Below are 3,931 nucleotides of genomic sequence, written 5' to 3'. Positions count from 1 at the left end.
ATATATCAAAGAACATCATCTGTTAGAAAAAGGACCTGTGTGTCTGTGCGCGCTATAATAAACCTTGAACATTACAAAGTAAAGCAAGAAATCTTTAGAGGGAGTCTGGTTTTCTTAAATCCTTAAAAAAATTAATTAGGGCTAACTTTACATATTATAATGTTTCAATCAATCTCATGTCCAGATAAGATAATTAGGGTTGGGGGCTGGGTCACTGATGCAGGCAATGCAAGGGATCTAAATGAATACATGCACACACATTCATGGAGATGCAAACAGTTAATCGATGTAATCCCTCCAAGACACAAACATGTAGCAGAAAGGGGAATAAAACCTGAAAAGATGTTCAACCTAATTTTCCACAACTGTTTACCTTTTCTTTTTTTTTAAAAAGCTCTTAGTGAGACTTTCCAAGTTTCAAATCAAATTGTTTCTGTTATAGTGCATCATACAAAAATAAACAGCAATGAGTTTATTCTAACTTGCTCAAAAACCATCCATTTTTAGGTTAGCTATTTCTCAACTTCGAATAAATAATAATTCTACCTTTGGGTGAGCAGAAGCATTTCACATCATTAACAGTGGTTTGGATTCAATGGCAGAACCTTTATCTCCTTGCAGGTACTCCATGCATAACCCACAACTTTTAAGGACCAGCCAAAAAGCCTATTCCTTTTTTAATACATCAACTCCATCATCTCCCTTCTTAATATATCCTTTAACCCCTTCTCTCTTTCAAAACCCATTCAATTATATCCTTAATCCATGTATATTGTCCTTCTCCAAAGCAGTGTAAACTCTGTTCCCTTTTCGATGAACATATTCCACCAGATTTTGTCCTTAATCCTAGCTTCCTATTCTTTTCTTAACACATGTTGAAGCATTCACCATAATACGATATTTTAAGTGCTGTAAATGGAGATCAGGGTTGGCCTCAGACGGACACACGCAAAACAATGGAGCACTGGCACTAAGGGGGTAATTTTAACCTAACCCATCTGGTCGGAAACCCCTGGCATGGATCAGGTGCCTGTTTTATACCCCGCCCGATTTTACTTTCCATTGACTTCAGGTGGGGTTCTAAAATGGGCGACTGATCCAATGCTGTCAGTTACCCACAGGGCAGGTTGGGTTAAGATTACCCCCTCGGAGTGCAGCATTAATGGCTCAGTTCCTATAACTTCCCTTTTCCAGTCTATTAAACAGTAATTTTAAAAGAGGTGTGTATGTCATTATATTGTTTTTTTGAACTGGGAATCTCACTTCACCATGAACTTGGCAAACATTTCTATCAGTAATCTTCATTAAACAATACTACCACTTTTTTTTTTAAAAAGGGAGTAATTTTATTGAGTTTTATTCACAAATTGTCCATTTAAAAACTTAGAATTTCTTCAGGGGGGGACGGGGGAACAACTGCTAATTGTTAAAGGTATAGATCAGTTCAGTTCTAATAGAGCTCGGACACAACATTTATTCAATTGAATTTATGATATTGACAAGTAGAATATTGAACATGCATCAGTGTAATTTTGAAATAGATTGTTCGTCTTTCTAGCTGGATGTATTCAAGTTTTTCTTCTTTGAAGTGGAGGCAGCATGCAGCAAAATGTAGGAAAAACCAATCAACAAATAACTATACGTCCCTTTTATGTGAGAGGTAAAGAGCCACCCAATTATTAAGGCTATGAACAAATGTTTCATATTCAGAAAAAAGACCATCAGTTTGGTAAAATATATTTTATTTATTTCTTCATAACAAGAAACAGTATGCTTTTATTCAATTTCCTAGAAAGAAACATTTTTATCTGTGTAAAATTAATTTTCTGTTGTACATACCACAAAATACTTGATTTACATTTTTTTTTACACATTAACTATTCTAAAGTACAATATTATCAGAAGAAATTTGCTAATATCCGTACTTTTGAATGCAGGCTGAATAAAACTCAGCCACATATTTATTATTACAAACTGATAGCTAACCACCATTTCAAGGTATAAATTTACCCTTCGGAAGACAATGGATTGGATATGCTGCGATATTACACATCGGGCAGAGCTAAACAAATGTGTAGTTTATTTCAATGGCAAAACTGCTATATAGAGCACTTTGCTGCTGCCTCAGTGCAGTCGACATCATAGCATGTTACAGATAGCTTCCATTTTGTACAGGAACAATCGTTGTCACTGAAAGGTGGCATTTTGGACAAGATTTTCTGCTTTTAAAAGCGAGAGTGACTTTACTTTTAAAAGACAAAGACCCGAATCTATGGGTTAAAACAGGATAGCATACAAAGTGTGAATCTTAACAAAAATCAAAATAAAACATAGATGTGAAAAATTGTGCTTTGTTCATTAACAAAAATTCTAACTAATTTTAATAGATCGGTGTGGTTGTAGGCTAAATAACAGACATGTGGACTGAAGCTCACCTTTTTGTTTAAAAAAGAAAAAGGCAGCAAAATGTCTGCAGCACAACAGAGAAATGGATTTGAAGAAGTTTGTTGCAGATATCATCATCGTGGCCCTTGTGGTTTCAATTTCTTACTCAGGGCCCAACCAAGGCATTAGGATCCAGTGAAGGTTTGAAAATAGCCAAGACTCAAAGGAACACATAATAAGTAATGTTTCTGTACAGGCTTTCCACACAATTTAAATGTTCATACTTATGAAAAGTATGAACACAATTTTGAGCCAAATTTCAAGCCTGAAAAAATCGTCTCCATCATCAGTTGCCAAAGTATTCCGTGTTGTTTTGCAATCTCTTTCACAAGATTTCCAACCCTTTCACTGGCACAGACCAATATTTGGATTTGAACAAACTGCTTCAGGCAGCAAAGGGTCATGTTTCATTTTGAACTGATTCCTCCCTCTTATTTCACAACCATGTCACATTTTAGAAATCAATCAAAATTTTAGCCAAAGAGTAGAAAGATCGAATTTGTGACATAACCCTGGAGTCCCACTGAGAGTGCCTGTAAGACCAGAGCTGGCCAGTGAAAGGGCTGGACAACTCCATTTTTTACAATAATCAGACATTTATGGCAATTTCACCGCTGGCCATTATCAAATGATCACAACTATCTTCCTGCAACAGGGCCATGGTTATTAAGATTAAAAAGATTAGGAGAATTTTAAGTCTACAGGTCACAACCCATAATTAATCAAACTAATCATACAATTCACTGGCATACCTTGTTTCAATGATTAGTTGTAACAATGTTGAATTACAATAGCAGAAATAAATGGGCACCTTTCAAAATTTAGCCCTGGGTTGGTGAGGAGAGGGAGTGTGGCTCTAGCATATTTAGGGGATCTACATTTACTCAAACTCCACAGAATGACAGACTAATTACAATAATTCATGCCATGACCTTAAAGACAAACTAACGGATTCAAGCAACAAGATACTGGTAATTGTCTGTTCATTACAGGCTTTGGACACAGTTGTTAAAACTAATGATTTAAACAAGGTATGGCAGTAAATTGATTTTTTTCCCACCTTCAAGTTGTTAATAGTCAAACACGATTTTCTTCTGTTCAACAGCCATGTGCCATTTCTGCACTGACTTGTACCAAGTGACCACGTTTTGCTTTCTTGATGGACTTTTACTGCAAGAGCTTTCAGTATGAAGCCAATGTAGACAGGCAAGGAATCAAATGCCCAACTGTTAGACCGTATGAACACTGAATACCCGTAACAAAAAGTTGTGCTTTTGGATATTAAATCTTAATAAATGAATGACAGCACCATCAATTAGCAACGCAATTAAAAATTGTGGAATGTTAGAAGATATGGGCTGATCTATATACAGTGTACAATGTGGCTAGGCAGCTTAGTGAATTAATTGCTTAAGAATTAAAAATAAATTATTATAAAATAGATTTCTGTACAAGTTATACATATATATATAGAGCAATAAATTCA

Source organism: Pristiophorus japonicus, chromosome 16 (assembly GCF_044704955.1).
Source record: "Pristiophorus japonicus isolate sPriJap1 chromosome 16, sPriJap1.hap1, whole genome shotgun sequence".
NCBI classification, from domain to species: Eukaryota; Metazoa; Chordata; class Chondrichthyes; family Pristiophoridae; genus Pristiophorus; species Pristiophorus japonicus.
Note: the sequence above shows the minus strand (reverse complement) of the source record.